The sequence below is a fragment of the Lactuca sativa genome, chromosome 5 (assembly GCF_002870075.4).
Source record: "Lactuca sativa cultivar Salinas chromosome 5, Lsat_Salinas_v11, whole genome shotgun sequence".
NCBI lineage: Eukaryota > Viridiplantae > Streptophyta > Magnoliopsida > Asterales > Asteraceae > Lactuca > Lactuca sativa.
In genome coordinates this window covers 270643424-270663776 of record NC_056627.2, presented here as the reverse complement: position 1 = coordinate 270663776, position 20353 = coordinate 270643424, and the positions used below count along the sequence as shown (strand labels likewise).

Genomic DNA, 20353 nt, shown 5'->3' with positions numbered 1-20353 from the left:
AACAAATCAAATAAACCTTATCGATCATCACTAGCACACGAGTTGAGGTTTACAACCTATCGTGTTGACATTATTTTGTTTCTGTGCCAATCCAATCGAGTTAATTATGCATGTGAGTTCTATGAGTTCTCATTTTGAACGCATAAAAGGCAAAGCACCCTAATCAATGAAAGGTACATTGATAGGAAAGGGTGATCTGCTTAACTACTTGGAAGACATGGTGGGCAGCTGTGCTACCATAAAGGCAAGAAATCAAGATTAAGAAAGTTCGATCCATATGAGTTTGAATTTGTCGTAAACGTTGTTTTTGACAAATTCACATGGATAAGAACATTTACACCGTTTAAAATCTAAGTGTCATAAGATTTCCTCCTTCATGAAAATGATTGTGAGGAAATGCTTTCACTAAGAAAGATTTTAAGAAGATAGTGATTGTAAAATTGTATTCTCGAATTCAATTATGGTTACGGTATCCCTTTCTATAATTTGAATTGTGAGGTTTGGCAATTAGTCTTAATTGTTTAGACACACATATGAACTATCGAAGGCAAAGGTGTATAAAGAATCCTTGATAAAAGATTATCAAAGCACTAAGTATTAGAAACATGAACTTAAGAAATTCAATAAGCATTGTTTTCTGAAAGTTAAGATGTTTATGAATACATGTCGAAGCTAGTGGGAGCATAAGTGTTATGTTTTATAATAATCATCATGATAGTGGGAGCATAAATGTTATGATTGTATGATTATTAAGGAAAGTATTGCAAGGTTAGCAATATTAATTATAGAAAACAAGAGTCATACTTTGCAAAGTTGTAAGAGTTGAAAGGTTGTTTTACTATAATTAAGGGAGAGAATATTATGCTTCATTTCAAATCTAAAGGATTAGGTTGAGAAATGTTAATAAATTTAGTCATAGGTACAAAGTGTGTTCTTAAAATTTCGATTATGATTACGGCATCCCTCTTCACAATTCGAATTTTGAGAACATAGCAAATAAAACATTATGCGTCGTGTCCCATACGCTTCGGGTATAGGATCGATTGCAAATGCTTAATGTTTGACCATTCTAAAATTTTCCAAATGACGAGCGCATTTAGAGGGAAAAGGGACTAGAATTGGTTTTGACTAAAATAATTAAACAACTATCAAAGGACAATCCAAGTTTGACGAAGATTGGTCGCTTGTGAGTAGTTGGAAGTATAGTATTGGAAAATATGGAAATGTTTCCATATTGGATGGACCGTATCGACATCATTACGAATAGATAAGATTCTATTAAGAATGAGTTGTCATATGGAACATATGGAAGTGTGTCCATATTGGGAATTGAATATTGAGAAATCTATGACTAGATTAGAAACTTCTATGCAAAAGAGTGTTCAAAGAAAGTACCTTGAGTGAGAGACATCACATCTATGGAATTGTCTTGTAACAATCTCCGATAGAGGACTTTGTAATACCATTGGCAATAGTCTTTGTGACTTTGCTGCAGTGACATTACGAAAGGATAGTTGCATAGAATGTTAGAATCTAGCATATTCTATAAGTAACAAGAATTTGATATTCTTTAACTTATGAAAAAAGGATTTGGAGTTGTGAAATGAGAAGGATTGGAAATGTGTTCAATATGATCTATTTCACAAAGTAAGAACCGTAGGTAAACATTGTGTGCATGCTAGGAGCATGGGACAAGTGTTGTAATTCAAGTAAGAAGTTGATTACCCGAAACGACAAATAATGAGTAATCGATATGGTGATAAATAAAAGGAGTTTTATTTATACTCAAAGGTTTGAGGCCATATGGGATTAGTATTATTCTTGTGTTTCACATTTGCATGTTTTGACTTCCAGAATAATTGAGTTTATTAAGAATAATCGAATTATTCAAACGGGCCACAGTCGTTCATATGTTGGAAGTAGATATGAATAAAGACTGTCGTGAATTGGTGTGTGGAATGTCTAGAAAAGTATTAGACATAAGCAAATGTTTGTTGCAACGTTCATGAGTGCTTATGAATGTGATTTGAGCATTGGATTAGACCCACGCTCACTTGGATCACTCCATGGATTGTATCACGAGTGATTGGTGAGACAATAACATCTTATATTCTTGAAACCGAGATGTGTGAGTTGTATCTTGCAAATCGGTTACACATTGATAATATGTAAACGCACCAGTAACTTGGTGTTATAAAACATATTGTTGTGTGTGATTCGGTGCGTGAGTACAAGCAAGCATTGTATCAAAGTTTATCCGTTCCTTTTATCCAAAGTAGGATAAAAGCGATATCTTTGGGCCCCTCGATGGTTTAGTGATGACAAACGTAAATGCTCGGCCGGGCTAGGGCAAATTTGATTTGTTCAATTAGTCTGTCGTCATAAATCGGAAATCGAGATATAGTACAAAGAGAATGATTTGAAATCATATCTCATATGATATCTAGAATGGAGGAATATATGATCCCTTATCTTAAGGACACGCGTATCTGATATGATCAGAGTTGACAGCGGCTTTGGAAAGCTACGATTGCAGATCGGGATCCGAAGTCATACGCTAAATAGTTATTAGACTTATCCAAGTGGGAGACTGTTGGATTAGTGTCTAAGTCCATAACTATTTTGGTATGTACTTGACCCGATGGTGCATGGTCCTTTTGGGTTGCCTTCACCAAAGCAACTTGATTGGAGAAATATATAGAGAGAGAGGATAATATGATTTATTAATATGTTATAAGAATAATATATTAAAGGAGAAATCATATTTGTTTAATTAATATTGGTCAATAATTAATTGAGAATTAATTTTGTGATCAAGTGTAATTAATTAAACTAGAGGGGCTGAATTGTAATTATGTGATAGTTACAAAATAAGGTAAGAATTATCTTATAAGTATGGTGAACGAATTTAAGGTTGGAAAGCCTTAGAATTCGAGTATGATAAGGATTCAAGGATTATCTTATTGGTTGCTTAATGGATAATCAACTAGATAAGGATAATGACTGAAACCCTATCTCTACACCTATATAAACAACCCCAAGGTCATGAATTCGGGTATCCCTTCCCAAGAGGTCCCAAATACGAATTCTAACCTCCCTCCTCTCTCCTTATACCTTCTCCACTTGCTTATGGTGTTTGTAAGCCATTAGAGGAGTGACACTTGTGACTCTTTGCTTTCCAAGGTCAATTCAAGGAGGAATTGGATTGTTATTGCTACATAACAATCAAGGTATGTTCTTAAACCTATTTACATGTGAATTCTGATTTCCATATGCTAGAATTAGGGTTCAAGTCTTGGATTCAAAGTATGTACAATAGAGAAACCTAGATCCGAGCTTTAGGGTTTGTATGAGCACATAGGATGTCTTATGACCAAAACCCATCAATAACATCATCACATTTTAACCTTAATCAACAAACTGGTTTTAAGGTAGTTAGTGTTTTAGTAGTTACTTTATACAACATTATTGAATACTTTCATTTTCCCATTACATTCATATAGTGATCTACTCACATAAAAAGTAATGCAAACTATTTTCTAGTAAGAATTGTCTTAAACTTGGGAAAACATACATCATTACAACAGACAAACAGAACAGTCGAGGGGGCCTATAATGCTAACTTTATTATTCCTTTGTGCATACATTAGGGATATATATTAATCGGGTCCGTTAGACAGTAGAATGTGTGCTTTCCGCTTCATTTCCTGTTCCTTGTTTGGTTGTGGGCTTAGAGCAGATTCACCCAGTCTACTATCTATCCGATATATATATATATATATATATATATATATATATATATATATATATATATATATATATATATATATATATATATATCGTATACACCAAGTAATCATAAGGAGTACCAGGTATGGGACAAGTCATAACATATATATTCAATACATCGTTTTGTAGTACAAAAACATACTTTTCAGATAGAACATTTAGTAGGCTAAACCAGAAACATATCAGTAAAAAAGGTTTAATTCATTTGATTAAACCAGTATAACTTAAAGGACCTTTAGTGGTTAATTTTATAATACCTTAGTTTATACATCAGGGTTATATATAATTAATATCCGATAGGCAGTTGGATGTATGCTTTCCGCCTTACTTCCTGTTCCTTGTTTGGTTGTGGGCTTAGGGCAGATTCACCCATTTAATTGTCCGTTTGATATTAGATTATATATAGCTTGTATTAACTAAGTGATTATAGAAGGAGCTATTGTGGTTACCATTTTGACTAAAGGAAATAAATGATTTTCTTCAAGAATGTTTTCATCAAATATAAAGAACTATTACAATTAACTCCGTAAGTACCAAATGAATGCACCAGGGTTATATACAATGAAGATCTAACAAACCATGGGTTGTGTGACTTCCGCCTCATTCCTTGTTCCTTGTTTGGTTGTAGGCTTAGGGCAGATTCACACAATCGATTGTCTGTTTACTCAGAATTGCATATAACTTGTATCCATTTAATACTCATAGAAGGAATTGTAGAGTCATTTTTACTTATCATTCATCACATCAGAGAATATAGGATTTTCTGGAGGAACATGCGAACTTTTCTAAAGAACTTACAACTTACTTCATCACTTAAATACTTATGAACTCACAAGCTTAAATGCTGAACTACTCTTTCAAAATAACTTGTATTCTCAGTAAACTAGTAGACAGGTACGCGCGCTGGGATTCAGAAGATAGAGTATAGTAGCTTCATCTCTTGTTTTGTTATTTACTTTTGGAGTCAATCTTATGTGAACCACATACTTTGTAAACACTTTCATATTAATGCAGTGGTTGTTTGTTACATTGATTACTATGATGCATGTGTTGTGATACTAAACATGACGTCCTCTGCCCCCGAACGTTTCCGTCATTCCGGCTTGGGGGTATGACAAAAGACAACAAAAGTTGTTACAATAAGTTAGCAATATTATATTCCAACAATAATAGAAGTTCTACTAAATCAAAGTATATTAACATCAAGTTTCTAGTTATTAACAAAATATTGTAAATGTGTAAATATTTATAAAGCACAAACTCCTTATAGCAGATTCGCTCACGAAGGGATTGTCTCCCAAGGTCTTTCATGAGCACACTACACATATGGGTGTGATAAATTTTTTTAGTGGGAATTTTTTTTTCGTTTCATGGTTTGTTTAAGAATAATTATATTTTTCTATACGAACTAAGGATTCAGTTAATTCCATTATTAGTTACACTGATTTGAAGTTTGATCTCACTTCAACCTAAAAGGAGAACTCGTTGGAATTCTATTGGATTTAAAAACCACACATTATGTTTAATCTACGTCATTAGGTATATATGTATATGTGACCATCGATGGGTTTAGTTGGATAAATTGTAACGAAGACTGCTTTGATCCTATACCATTATGATTAGTGGACGTGATTGTTTAAGGGTACCAATACTATGATAACATACATTAAAGTGATAATATAGTTATATGTGCATTTATATATTCGTGGTCCAATGAGATATTATTAGATAACTTTGGGACCATTTCATCAATATAAATTTGCTATTATCATTTAAATACAAAATTATTATGGTAAGAATATATATAATTGTTAGTAGACCAACTTTATAGGATATTTGATTACCTTTTATGGGTTGATTTTGTAACACTCAATTCCAAATATGAAATTATTTCTGATTTGTGTATGAGTTCTTTTTAACCACATCAAGGTGAAGCTTCACCACGACATGGCGATTAGCTTTTGGGCCATGAATTTTTATAGACCACCATGGCGTGGTGGTGTTGTACGACAATGTGATGGTGGCTGATGCATAAAACCCTAAAGTTTAAGGGGTTGAGCCTTATTTAAAGATCTTTAACCCTTCATAGCCTCCCACACGTCAGCCTCTATTCCTCCAAATCGTTCCTTGCAAACGCTAATCACCTTCCACCATTTTTGAGCTAGTTTGGTACTCTTCGAAGATAGAGAAGGATGAGGAAGGGAGAAAATATCAAGAAAGAAAGTCGCCAATCTTCATCTTGGCACTCTTTTGGACCATTGTAAGTGTCCAAGACTCGATTTTTATCTTACCAAGTTGTTAGATATTGAGTTTTGTCCCATTAGCCTCGTGTTCTTGATTATTACGATGGTTAAACCTCATAAAGTTTGCAACTTTATGAATCTTCAGGTCAAGGTGATCTAGTAGTGTCTTGGATCTGGACTATAATCAAGTTTTGATGTCATGCATAGAGATTAGGTCATAAATCCTCATTTTAACCTAATATGGGTTCAAGACATGCATTGGGCATGTATGTCTATATAGCACCAACCTTTGGGATGGTTTAGGTGTTAGAATCACTTCTGAAAAGGATTGACTTCAAACTTTAAGTATTAAGTGCTTATTGGTTAAGACCTTGCATTATTAAGCTTTATGGATTTGGTTTGGGCAGTCTCAATGGATAAAGTTGGAAACTTTATCCTTATAGATCATATTTCGGACTAGATCTAAGCTTTGGATCTCTTGGAACTGAAGAAAACAACTTAATTTATTAGGCTGTTGGAACTCAGGAAACCACAACGTGGTTCTAAGTCACCACGACATGTTAGCTGGGATTTTCCAGACTGTTTGGATGCTGGTGGAACACAGCTTGGCCAAGAGGCACCACGGTGTGTTGAAGCCAACATGGATTGTTGACTTTTACTTTTGACTTTTGACTTTGTCCAAGTTCGACATAAGGGCTATTTTAGGCATTTTGAGTTGTATCAGAGGATTGGTCACCATTTGATGAATAGGTGACGGGTGGAGTTGATATTCGGAGCCAAGACCTATTCAGTAATTTTTTTAGATTCTGAGGTGAGTTTCCTCATTGTGTTTAGTGGGTCGACGGCACCAATGCCGACCCATAGTTTATATACTGGGATGCTATGTGTTTGTGTTACTCTTACATGCATTATGTGATGGTATGCTTACTGGGCAAGGCCCGATGCCAACCGGGGCCTGGTGAGTATATTGTATGACAGTTATCAATATGTGTTTTATGCTTATCGGGATAGGCTCGATGACTATATGGTATGCTATTGCCTTTTTGATTATTGCATTGTTGTATGATTATATCTTTATATGATTATATGTGTACCAGGCAGGGCCCGAAGCCAGGCGGGGCCTGGTGACTAACAGATCTGTATACTGAGCGGGGCTCGATGGCAGGTGGCATTCGGAGTCGGGTGAGGTCTGATGTAGAGCAGGGGCCCAGTATGTGATTATTATGTATGGTATGTGATATTTTGGGGGACTCACTAAGCTTTATGCTTACAGTTTTTATGGCTATGGTTTCAGGTACTTCCGGTTTGAAATGGAAGGGCCCGACTTGATCGCAACGTGTCCACCCATGTTTCCTCATTATGATGATTTTGGGATAGTACTCTGATAATTGTATTCTTATAAAGTACTTTTGAATATTTAATTAATGAATATTGAAAGTTGACTTAAAGATAGTAAATGTTTTGGCTAAATTAAAATGAAATTTTTACCTCATAATTTTGGGTCGTTACAAGTTGGTATCAAAGCCTTAGTTTGAGAGATTCAGGCACACTCTCGAGTATGTATGAACTCAAACTGAGGAATTGATAATCTTTTGAAAGAAACGAGTCTTTAAAAAGATTTTGTAAAAAGGAAACAAATTTCTAAGAAGATTTTATAAAGATAAAGGGGGTGTGATGCATGCAATCGACCATGCTCAAGTAAGTTTTCCCAAAATACCCATACATGTTAACTGATATGATTTGATTTATGAATCTGTGAATCGCATGCTAGTTAGGGCTAAGGATATGCTCAGTGTTTTCATGATAGATTTCTAGGAGAGATGCATTTGCATGCCTATTGTATGAGCTTGTAGACTTGCATGCTAGTACTGATCAGTCAGTGATAGATTGACATGATATGTGATGCCTTGTAGCCTATGAAGCATGGGATGCTAGTTTAGGAATATGTATTGGTATAAGGGATTGCTATGTGTATGCTCGAATAGGATCATATAACGCTAGAATGATTGATTTGGCCTTATTTCATGTTCCTCGTTTGTTGTGGTCCTAGGGTAGAGTCTTTTATTTGATAGTCTATTTGATCTTGCATGGTGTATAAATTGCATGCGTAAGAAAATCGGCAGCGAGAATGGAAGTTCCTATCATGAGTTGTAGTATGTGAGTTTGGATGTACTTGGTTATTCTATGGATTGAAGTGCTACTGCTCGAATGCTGATTTCTTTGTGCTTTGTGGAATTGTTAAGTGATGTGAGTTAGCTATTAAGTGAATATGTCAAGTCACATGGGACAAAGGTTGGATAATCTCAGAGTGACGAACTTTTTTGATCCTATTGTGCAACTCTCATTTGAGTCTAACAGTTGTAGGGACGAGTCTTTTACTCGAAGGATTATCTAAGATTTGTTGCATGTGGTTGTATTCATGAGGTGGGTAACTGATATTATGGGGAGTTCTTCAGCAACTGATGGCAGGGTGAGGTCGGATACCTAGGAAATCCTAGGAAGTACTCAATGGATTTAGCTGAGCTTTTTAGCGAGCATTTGGAGTATCAGTTGAAATGGTGATTTATAGGATTCAGGATGATTCTTGAGAAGAGTATGGGTAGGTGTTGAAGCTAGTATTGGGCCCGTGCTACTAAAAGCACATGATACATACTTGAATCAGGTAGAGTCATGGAGAATCTTGGTAGCCTGTGGGATGAGGATTCTTGGATATGTTATGATCATTTGTTTGGTTGTTTTTAGAATGGTGATGAGCACTCAGGAATGAGGTTCAGGTTCAGATTCAGGCTCAGGCTCATGTGTAGGTACTGGGTCGATCGATGAGCTCATGCGGGAGTTCATCTCGTCAGAGATTACCCATGGTATTTCGGAGAGGGTTCCTGTGATCTTTGGTTTGGTCAAGGAGGGGATTTTAGAGCTCTTGGATGATCATCACGGGGCTTTTCTGACCGAGATTGTAGCGGGACAGTTGGGGGCTTATCTGGAGCTCAAAGCTTATGGGGCTCTAGAATCCTTCGGGAAGGAGGATCCTACTGCTAGCTTTTTTTTTCATATAGGATCAGAGGTGGGTTATGCATCATGTTTTAAGGAGAATCGATCCCATGACTGGATTGACACAGAGGTTTCGCGAGCTTTACACGAGGAGTTACCCGATATCATTGTTCGTGTCACTGATAGATTGGTCGCCAGGTTCGAGGATCGAATTTTGGCTGTTCAGGCAGTTGATGGGATGGTCGAAGTAACTCAGGAGTAGAAGATTGGTTCGGATAGGCAACTGGGGACGAGGAAGCGGACTCATGGTCTGACTCGACGATCTGAGCAGTTGGATGAAGCCATGGATTATGTTAGAGACCCGAGGGTGTAACACCCTTAATTCAGAAGGCTTAGAAAGGGAAGGAATCTCAAATGAGGAGGGTGACTCGATGAGTTGGGACGCGATTTGGTCGCAGGCTTAGTGACCTACTCGACGAGTCAGAAGACTAACTCGCGCGAGTTGGCCAGGTTTGGGAAACCCCTATTTACGAGACTTGTACCCTATTTAAGGAACATTATGGCCTTCCACCAGCCCCCTGGATACTCTCTCACGTCCATAGCAAAACCCTTGAGTCTCCTTTGAGCTTGTGAGCTATTTTGTGAGTATTGAAGAATTCTTGGAGCTTGGAAGGTGAAGGAGATTGGTGATCCAAGGAGGGAGGAGTAGATCCAGAAGATTCACACCATTTGCTGCTTATTTTGGTAATCAAGTTCCTTCCTTGACTTCTAGTTTGATAGATCTCTTTATGTCCCTTTTTATGGAGTTTATGGTCCAAGGAGGATGTCTTGTGGGATTTGGACGTCCCCAAGCTAGATCCTTTCATATCTAAGGGTGTTTAGTGAAGTAAAGGCATAAACGTGGGAGCTTTATGCCATCAAACCTCCCCATGCAAAGATTAAGTGGTTATTATAGCCTTTTGAGCAAAAAGGGCCATGTAAGGGTGCAAATGTAGCAAGTTTGTGTGATATCCCGACCCTAGGAGGCCAGATCTGAGTCTTGAATGCCTTGAGCTTGACTGGAATAGTCTGGATAGTGTTGGAGATAAAGGGACTCGGCGAGTTAGTTGTGGGACTCGGTGAATTAGGCCAGTTCTTGCCCCAAAAACCCTTCTTTTAAGGGTATGAGTTAGGATTGGAAAGGGACTTAGTCAGCCTGAGTCCATAATGGTCATGAAGTTCCTCGTACTCGATGAGTTCAAGGAAGAACTTGGCCAGTCTAAGGCACTCTCCTTCGTTACGAGGATCGACTCGACGAGTTGTTTATACAACTCGGTGAATCACATACTAGACACATTCATATGTGGATGATGAACTCGACGAGTTCAAGGATGAACTCGGCGAGTCGGATGAAGTTGGTCCCGATTGAGTGGTTGAAGGAGAACCCATCGAGTTATTGCTAGAATCGACGAGTGGATTTGGGGTTGTTTTAGGATTTGAGGAGTATGGACTCGACGAGTTGGTAGACCAACTCGGCGAGTCAGGTCAATTGGATGTTGACTTTGACTGTTGACTTTGACCAAGTTTGACCAGTGTTGACTTTTGGATTATAGATCTAAATGTTAGTTTGGGTATTGACAGTTCGGAAAGCCGAAGGGTCAGCGGTTCAAAAGTTGTCGGTTAGTAGTCAGAGGTGTTCAGCGAGTTTTCGGCGATGGGAGGTGAGTCTCCTCACTACTTGTATGGGTCTACGGCCACAATGTCGGCCCATTTGGTGTATGTATGGTAGGAAGACCCGGGGTTAGCCCTAGGCATTATGCATGAAAGACCAGGAGACGACTCCTGGCGCATAATATGTTATTATGTCGGGTAGGAAGACTCGGGGGTTAGCCCTAGGCAACATGTATGAAAGACCGGGAGGTGGCTCCTGGCACACTGTATGCTATTATGTATGAAAGACCAGGAGGTGGCTCCTGGAACAATATATGCGGAGTAGTCTAGTAGAGTAGTATGTATAGTTGTCTTTGTGATGCTTGCATGGAAGACCAGGGGGTGGCCCTTGGCACCTATCTATAAGACCCAGGGAGTGACCCCAGGCTTGACCAAGAAGACCACGTATGGCCCGTGGCATAACAGCAAGACTATGTTTGGCACATAGCACCTTAGCAAGACTATTTTTGGCACATAACACCTTAGCAATACTATGCTTGGCACATTGCACCTTACTTGATTATGGAAATTTTTGTTATGTATGGCTCATGGTTATGTATGGTATGTGGTATCTGGGGAACTCACTAAGCTTCGTGCTTATGGTTTTCAGTCTTGGTTTCAGGTACTTCGTCTTCAAAAGAAAGGAGTCGGCTCGATCGCAGCACATCACACTATGTTTTCCGCGCAGGAGATCTTTGGGATTATACTATGATGCGATTTTATGGTGACATGTTTTAATTATTGACGTACTGGTTTTGGCATGATATGTTATTATGGATGTTTTCTTATACTTTTGGTTTTTATAATAACTCACTTCAAAATGAAATTTTGGCCTTGAATTTTGGGATGTTACAGAGGGGCCATGATGTTTTCATGAAGGATGAAGGGGCACAAGAGCGTTTGCACGGAAAGTCTAAATGCGGTAGGTGTGGATGGACGGGCCACCTCCGCCAAGAGTGCAACCTGAAGGTAGAATTGTGCCATCATTGTCATCAGCCTGGCCATATCAAGGCGAATCTCCAACACGTAGTGATTGGGGCGGCTTAGGGTCCATCGCAGGTTCTTCGGCAGGGAGGGGAGGTCAGGATTTCATCAGATGGTATCATAGGTATATTATCTTTTGCTTTCCCCTTGATTATTATCTGTATTAATATTGCTTTGAAATCTTGTTGGGTATGGGTAAGTATTATCTCCGCGTTAGTTCTCTGTTTTTGCCTGGTTTATATCATCAAGAATTGTTAAATGCCATTTTGCATGCCAAAGAGTCATTAGTGGGTCGTATCTCGTAGAGCGGGATTTAGTTGTTGGGTGATCGTTCCTGTTCTTTGATTGGTTCAGTTTAGGGGTATTGATTGGGAGATCTATAGTCGAATTAGCAGGATTAGTTCATCAGTGAATTCAGAGTTCGGGCGTAATTGCATTTGTTTAGGTGGGAGTGGAAGTCGTTGTGGCAGGACCTTTGGGTCCAAATGCTATCTTTTCTAGGAAATGAGCGGTAACAAGAAGATGAAGGTGGCAGCCACATGAGTTTGTTTGGTCTTTGGAAGTTCCAGGGGGATTTTATTATCATAAGGGTTGAAGATGGTTAGAATTCATAGATTCTACTGAGGATGGGGAGTTAGAGTGATTTTCCAGTTCAGAGCAAGGGTTATGGTGTTTTTCACCAACATAAGGGACTTAAGGAATTGGTGTTATAAGTATTGGAAGCTATTGGGGTTGTCAGATTTGCTGAGGTTTCAGGAAATGTTCATATGGATTTCAAGAGTTGTGCAATCACCGAGATTGGCTAGTAATGGAACGTTGGCATTTGTGAGGATGTCGATAGTTTGAATCACAAGGTTGCGGGATGGATTGGAAATCCCTCAAATACTATGGATTGGAAGGGTGCAATTGAGCACAAGTAGGGGATAATCGTTGGTCTAAAGGATTGTACAGGAAAGGATATTCAGGTTTCGTTACACATCTGTAGTGACGCATGATGGGTATGTGGATGGATCCAAGTCGAGGGTGGTGTTAGGCCTTTCTGCCTGCTCTTGTCTAATTAAGGCTATGGGTTTGAAGCATGACCCAAACACCTGATTGGGTTATAGTCGGATGAGTATTCAAATCAAGATGATTTTGGGCGGCATGGTAGAGGAATGGTAAGACCATGGGTGGTGACCATGGCGGAGCAGAAGTGTCGTAAGACTGCGGGGTGGCCGTAGAATTCACTGAATTGATAGATCGTATGGAAGTGTTGTAAGACTACGAGGTAGCCGTAGCATTCACCAGGACATCAATCAGTTGTGGGAATGTTGTAAGTCTGCGATGTGATCTTAATATTCGCCAGATTGAGATAGACCATCGTTGGGATGGTCTTTTGTATAACGGAGGATTAGTTTGTGCCTTGGGCAAGATGGAAAATATTTTTGGAGAGCATTTATTTGTTATAGGGGGAGGACCATTGGGGTCGAAGGAGAGGTTAGACATGTGTAGCTCTCGATTGGTTGAGACCTGTGGGCGTGGCCCATTTGTTGGTATAGACTGGGTGAGACCGTAGGTGAGGCCCATATGGGGGTGGCAGTGCGAGTAAGACCTGGTAGTGACCGGTTGGGTCAAGGTATTGGATCATGGTTTTAGTGGGTTGAGTATGTGGCCAGTGGGTGGCATAGAGCAATGCATAGGCTAGGGTATCCTAATCGGTTGGACTCTCAGGAAGCCGATGGATGGACCAAGTGCAAGACTAGCGGTCTCAGCGGTGATTTGAGAATTTTTATATCCCAGTTTAGTAAATGTTTGTTGTGAATCAGAAGATTTTGGGTGAAATGAAAGTGTAGATCCAGGGATCTCGGGTTATAAGTTATGTACCGAGTCAGCTTTTGGTTGAGACTCGTTTTGGGAACCGTTAGTGTTTATGTGAAATATCTTTATTTCAATAAGATATGAATTAAGAAATCTATATGCCAAGGGAATCAATTGAAGGGTTCAGGGTAAAAGGATGTTTCAATTTTGATGGTAAAACAAGCCCTTGTGATTGTGTTTTGGAATGGTTCTACCTATGGGTAGGTTTGTCAAGTTTTTGGACTTTGGAATTATAGAGGTAGCGTATCGGTTCGGCAGTTAAAGAATATGTGACTTATCCAAGACTAGAAGGATTGACTCTTAGATTGTCTCATGTTGCTCATTATGTTCATGGATTTGATAACTTCAAGATGATTCTCTTACTCCAAGGATTATCTAATCCCTTTTATTAAGTGAAAAGTTTTCGACAACAACAAATGGTCAGTGATTCTGTTTTCCATTGGAAACAACAAGTAATCCGACGTTGGGTAATCAGTTTGGAATGCAAAGTGGAGTTGAAATTAGTAGCGATTCAGTATGGACTGTCTGTCGGGGAGTCAGATAAGTTTAAGATTTTAGATTCCGGGTAGAGTAGAAATGGTTATTCTTCAAGGGTTAATTTAAGTCGAGTAAGGATCTGTTCATTGTCAGGATTTGGGAGCCCTGTTAAGGCTGGGTTCGATTGCATCTTTGGGAAGGTTGTTCTATGCCCGGGGTTGCTTGATCAGTCTACATCAGGGTTGTGGTTGTGTTGCTCAGGCTTTCTGGCGTGCCTGGGATATTAAGGAATGATTTCGAGAATGAAATCTAATTCAACCGGGGGAGATTTGTAACACTCAATTCCAAATATGAAATTGTTTCCGATTTGTGTATGAGTTCTTTTTGGCCACGATGTGGTGATGCTTCACCACGACGTGACAATAAGCTTTTGGGTGCAGATTTTTATGGGCCACCACGGCATGGTAGTGTTGTACCACGACGTGGTGGCAGTTGATGGAGAAAACCCTAAAGTTTAAGGGATTGAGCCCTATTTAAAGATCCTTAACCCCTCATAGCCTCCCACACATCAGCTCCATTCCCCCAAATCGTTCCCTGCAAACCCTAATCACCTTCCACTAGTTTTGAGCTAGTTCGGTACTCTTTGAAGCTAGAGAATGAGGAGGAAGGGAGCAAAGATCAAGCAAGAAAGTACCCATTCTTCATCTTGGCACTCTTTTGAACCCTTGTAAGTGTCCAAGACTCGACTTTTTACTTAACAAGTTGTTAGATATTGAGTTTTGTCCTATTATATTCTTGTTCTTGATTGTTAGAATGGTTAAACATGATAAAGTTTGCAAATTTATGAATCTTCAAGTCAAGGTGATCTAGTAGTGTCTTGGATCTGGAGTATAATAAAGTTTTGATGTCATGCATAGAGATTACGTCATAAATCCTCATTTTGACCTAATATGGTTTCAAGACATACATTAGGCATACATGTCTATTAAGCACCAACCTTTGGGATGGTTTAGTGTTAGAATCACTTCTGGAAAGGATGGACTTTGGACTTTAAGGATTAAGTGCTTATTGGTTAAGCTCTTGCATTATTAAGCTTTATGGATTGGGTTTTGGACCTTTTGGGGTAGTCTCAATGGATAAAGTTGGAAACTTTATCCTTTTAGATCATATTTTGGACCTTACCAGGCACAACCCGATGTTGGACGGGGCTCGATGACTGTATGATATGCTATTGTCTTTATGATTATTGCATTGCTGTATGATTATATGTGTACCGGGCAGGGCCCGATGCCAGGCGGAGCTTGGTGACTGATAGATTTGTATACCGAGCGGGGCTCGATGCTGGGCGGGGCCTGATGCCGGGTGGGACTTGAAGTCGGGCAAGGTCCAATGTAGGGAGGGGGCCCAGTATGTGATTATCATGTATGGTATGTGGTATTTTAGGAAACACACTAAGCTTTGTGTTTACGGTTTTTTTATGGCTATGGTTTCAGGTACTTCCAGTTCGAAAAGGAAGGACTCGGCTTGATCGCAACACGTCCACCCATGTTTCCGCATTTTGATGATTTTGGGTTAGTACTCTGATAATTGTATTCTTATAAAGTACTTTTGAATATTTAATTAACGGATATTGAATAGCGACTTAAAGATACTTAATGTTTTGGCTGAATTAAAACGAAATTTTTACCTCATAATTTTAGGTTGGTACAGATTTCCCGGTTTGACTCAGGCTCCATTTGATAGTTACTGACTGAGAAAGTGCTGACTGGGAAAGGTCTGTCTGGGTAAGAAATCCTGACTGAGTAAGAAATCCTGTTGTTTGATTATACATCTGACTGAATGTGCTGAGTGATGAAAAATGACCATTTTACCCTTCTGTTAGATATAGTGATAGATTAAGTTGCTAATTAATTATAAATTTTTTGACTTTCCTACCCCTCATAAATTCAGATTCTACACAAAAAAAAAAATTCTATACTTCCATGGAAACATGCTTAATTCATGTCCTTAGATGCCTTTTATTCATGTTCTCCTTGAGTTAAAAACATATGATTTGGTAGTGGACCAATGATTTATTGTACGTTAAATGACTTTCCTACCCCTCATAAATTCAGATTTCATAAAATTAGAGCAATACATAAAAATAATTCTGAATTTATAACAATAACACATCTAAACACAAGATTTCATAAACAAATTCATATTTCATAAAGTTAGAGAAATACACAAAAAAAAATTGACATCTTTATTTGAACATTGAAACTTTATCATCTTTATTTGAAAATTGAAGCTTTATCATAAACAACAACATCAGATAGATTATAAGTCTTGAAATATCTCACAATTGCTTTATCATATGTTTTGTGATTTATAACACACTGAAGCTTTACACAGATAGAGCAATACACAAATTCATATAGATTTATAATAAACAACATCAGATAGATTTATAAATCCAACTTTTGACATCTTTATTTGAACATTGAAGCTTTATATAAACAACATCAGATACGATAATAAGCAACTCCAGTTTTTGTGTTATAGATGCTCTTTATTAATTGAGTTCCCAAATTACCCTTATATAAAATAACGTGGCTGAAGTGGGTTTATAGCATAAAATTGAAACGGGCCAGATGCATCGAAGTTACCTTAAGTTTATTAAAATGATTACAGCCTTCTAAATCGTTTTATTGCAAATAACGAGTGGGAGTGGCATGAATATGGCCCAAGAGGAATCATGACACCTAAAAGGCTTCTGATTGATGCAATTGATGCAGAAATTCAACCGGGGATAGAAAAATCAAATTCAATTGATGCAGAAATTAGAGGGAAGCGATAGAGAGGGAGCTGACCTGCTGTAGAAGAAGAAGATCCGGCTGAAGGAAAGAGGAGACCAGAAGGGAGATGGCAGCGACAGGGAGGGAGCTGTTCGATGGAGGTGGAGGAGGCGTCTGATTTTGGACGCGTTATTTTTAGGTCACGAGAAAATTATTAGAGGGTAGGATGGTCTTTTGGGCGAGTCAGCAACATTTTCAGATCTGAGCGAGACATCTATTTGGGCCAGACAAGCTGACCGAGACAGCTCCTATCAAACACAATACATCTGACCGAGAAAGCTGTTCATCTGACTCGGTTTGGGTCAGATGGGTATCAAACAGCCCCTCAAGGTCTCCTAAATCTCCAATATCTTTCATATTTGGTTATATATCAAACTATACATAAATACATGATGAGAAGCATATCCAGGATACATAATACACACATAAAATTTGTTTAGGGATTGTTGAAGGATTTAAAGAGAGTTCTTAAGATCTACTAGAAAACTCATTCCACTATCCAGATCAGAAGATCTCAATTGAATTAGGCAGGCTTGTAATATTCGTTATTTCTTGTTAAGTATTATTGTAATTAGATTTGAGAGTAAGATCCAAAGTTTATGCTTCCGTGTTTTATATAACTTTTTAGACGATTAACTTTTATATTTTTCCTTACGTATTTGTTATGATCTTATTGTTCGATAAATGTTTCCTGCATCAACTGCAGATATAATATCGGTGTTTTAATAAATATAGGCATATAACAAAAAAAAAATTAAGAAATTGGAAATATAAGTCAAATGAGACTGGAGGGTTCTGAAATGGGAAAGGTGGAACCCAAGAAACACTAAACAAATTGCTAATAATGGAGGAAGGTTAGGTCGTTAATTATATAACTAATCACGTATTTAATTGTTGTTTAACAACCGTCTCATTGTTAGTTATTCGTTATAGAATAATCAATAACCAATGAAAACTATCAAATATCTTAATTGTTCTTTTTGCAATTTAATAAACGTAAAAATTGATTTTCAAAGAAAAGCTTTAGATATGTTGATTAAAATAGTATATAATTATACACGTCTACAGCCTAAAATCCGCGTTTAATCCTCTAAAAATGAATTCTCATTAAATAAAACAAAACATGTCGTCTTCATATTGAAGTCAACATCAAACGACATTAACCCAACACGTTTCTATTTGTATTTTTTTGCTCTCATCGTTCTTCAAATTCAACGAATTTAATTCGTTTTGCTGTTTAGCCAATCACACTCAACTAAATGATTTTCTTTATGTATGTACAATCTTGTAATAGCAAAATATCGTTAACCACATGTTTCTAATCATTTTGTTATAGGTTATGTTATACGGCTAATTTTGATCTTATGATCAATGAAAAATGTTCTTATGATGTCTTCTACAAGTAAGATGGTCAGAAAAAGTTATGTACAAAAAGATTCATTTAAAGGTTAATTTCATATTTTGACAAATAATACTATTCAATCTGTTTTTTGGTTCGCTTATCATTTAATTATACCCGAATAAACAAATAAATAATTTTTTGGGTTTTCATATCTTTTTAACATTTAAATATTCTAGAAACCAGCTAAAAGCTAACAAAAGCAAAACAATTACATAGTAATAGGCAAAAGAGGGTATCCCGCTAACACACTTGACTTTAAGTTTACGATTTCTATGTGCAAACCACTTGTAAGAAAAAACTACAATTTTTTCAAAAATAAAATCTTTTGATCTAAAAACATATAAGTTTTGATTAATTACCCACTCAAACACCTTCATGGTATGATGGAAAATCTGAACATTGAACAACATGCTAACCACCTTGCATCATTAAAAACACGTCTTTAGTATTATCTTCCACTAAATTCTGACAATAAGGGCAAACTGATATTGAATACACCGTTACATCAACTATGATCTTCAATATGAAGAAATTGTGTTCACTTATATATATATATATATATATATATATATATATATATATATATATATATATATATATATATATATATATATATATATATATATATATATATATATATATATATATATATATATATATATATATACACCTGACATTGTTATTAAGTCGATTATGACATCCAATATGGCATAATTACCTTGTTGAAATCCACTTCAAGTGTGTAATAAAAACATAAAAAATCTTTACTGACCCACTAAATACAAATAAACGATAAATGACTAAAATCGCATAAATAAATTATAAATAACTTAAAGAACATGAATATTGTTAGCTATCATTTTATGATATTAATTTTCACTTAAATACGATTATTTCTTTAGACAACTAAGATTAAATAGTTATTTCATCGATAGAACATAATTAAAATATATCAAGTATCATACACTATGGTTATTTGGTGTTGAATAATTAAAAGAGAATCAACTATAAACTTTTCATAAAGATTGTTAATTAAATAATATAGATCATCGAATTAATACAGTAAATATCATATAATACTAAAATCTTTTACTTTTGTGTATGCCGGCATGTATTTGATTTTATTATGCATCAATTTATTTTCAAATAAGGAATAATTGTATTTACATTTTATATAATCTATGTTTTGTTAATGTTAAAATTTTAATAAGCCACCAAAGGTTAAGGGAGTGATGGGGTGACGTAACCCCATATCCAAAATACATATTTGGCTTTCTTCCATAACATGCGATTAAGTAACAATCCATAAGACCATAATTAATAGTTAATTAATCAACTAATTAAAAATCTATATTGCAACTCCAATCATGGGATAACAACCATTTCCTAATTATCCAATTAATTAAGCAAATGGGGTTTCTTATTAAAGTAGCTGTGTCATGGATGACTCTAGGCTCCCAAAATATCGAAATTTATAGGTATTCAACAAAATCAATTTTATGATGTAGATCATAAACGGACACGTGTTAGCTCATTGTGGTGATATTAATTTATTTAATTATCTTCATCCTCGTCACTCCAAAATTAACTAAGCTTTTCATTATATTATAACACCATTTTGAAACTTAAAACTTTAAAATTATTTGCTTTACAATTTATATATTTATTTGGATATCTTGAATCATAATGCTTTATCGGTTTAAGTTGTGCCTTTAGTTTAAGTTTAATTTGATTATTCAGTGTTGTATAAGTTACTATTTTTATTCAAAACTAGTTATATATGTACAAAATTCAAGATACAATATCAATTTAACGGCAATATTATTACGTGTTAAGAGAAGAGTGAGCTAAAAATTACATGATTGACATTAATAGTATTTTGCATGCAAAAAACGAACTCTAACTGAAGAAACGATACAAAAAATGGTATCACTGTTCTGTATGTTAGTTTAGCCTCCTTTGAAAATACATAAAAAACATGAGAGAATGGTATCGTAAGATGAACTTTTCACTTAAACGTACAATAAAATCGACATTTCATATATATTTTTGTACCAATTAAGACCATTTTTCACTATTTTTCT

The 20353-nt window shown here is 36.6% G+C and overlaps 1 long non-coding RNA gene across 1 annotated transcript in view; it reads right to left on the bottom strand.

Moving 5' to 3' along the window:
- LOC111912460 (uncharacterized) overlaps positions 1-17393 on the bottom strand; it is a 32225-nt gene extending 14832 nt beyond the window's left edge. Inside the window, exons 1-2 of the long non-coding RNA XR_002857172.3 lie at positions 16883-17393; positions 15718-15874 (exon numbers count right to left, since the gene is read on the bottom strand). This is a non-coding gene — a long non-coding RNA (uncharacterized LOC111912460). The remainder of the gene's footprint in view (positions 1-15717; positions 15875-16882) is intronic.
- Positions 17394-20353: the final 2960 nt, after the last annotated feature.